Source organism: Ctenocephalides felis, unplaced genomic scaffold (genome assembly GCF_003426905.1).
Source record: "Ctenocephalides felis isolate EL2017-DRISC unplaced genomic scaffold, ASM342690v1 CF-g0.4_SCAFFOLD_02979, whole genome shotgun sequence".
Lineage (NCBI taxonomy): Eukaryota > Metazoa > Arthropoda > Insecta > Siphonaptera > Pulicidae > Ctenocephalides > Ctenocephalides felis.
This window is the reverse complement of record NW_020539133.1, coordinates 15,426-15,940: the sequence shown is the minus strand read 5'-3', so window position 1 is coordinate 15,940 and position 515 is coordinate 15,426. Positions and strand designations below refer to the sequence as shown.

Below are 515 nucleotides of genomic sequence, written 5' to 3'. Positions count from 1 at the left end.
CTCAAACGTGGAGTTGATGCGACCTCGACGATGAGTTTTAGCATCGCACCCTGAGCGTGAGAACGGTGATCGAACTTCATTTGGAGTTTGACCATCATCGATGACCGTTCGCCAAAATCCCTGGTGGATTCTGTCATGGGTGTGATGCTTTCTGAGAGGTCTCTTTAAAATTTATTATCTTGTGCGTTCGAAAAACAACACCAACGAATTGGCGTTCCTTATAACTAGAATAATTCATGTTCACAAGAATGATAGAAGACGTTCGGGAACAGTAAAAGTTTCAGCAAGATACAAAAATGAACAGTCATTAACTTCCCGTAGGACGAAAAAAAAATTGCAAATGAAAATTTTCATATATCTATACGTTTCAAAGTTCCTGAACATTTTGGCATTCCTTACAAAAAATGGATGTATGTGTGTGTGTGTGTGCGGATACAAATTTTTGTCGACGATTTTGGGAACACCGATCAACCGATTTGAATAATTCAAAAAACATTCTATTCGTATTGATAGGA

General features: G+C 38.3%; 1 pseudogene; it reads left to right on the top strand.

Moving 5' to 3' along the window:
• Positions 1–21: 21 nt before the first annotated feature.
• LOC113381671 lies at positions 22–160 on the top strand (annotated as a pseudogene).
• The last annotated feature ends 355 nt before the right edge of the window (positions 161–515 follow it).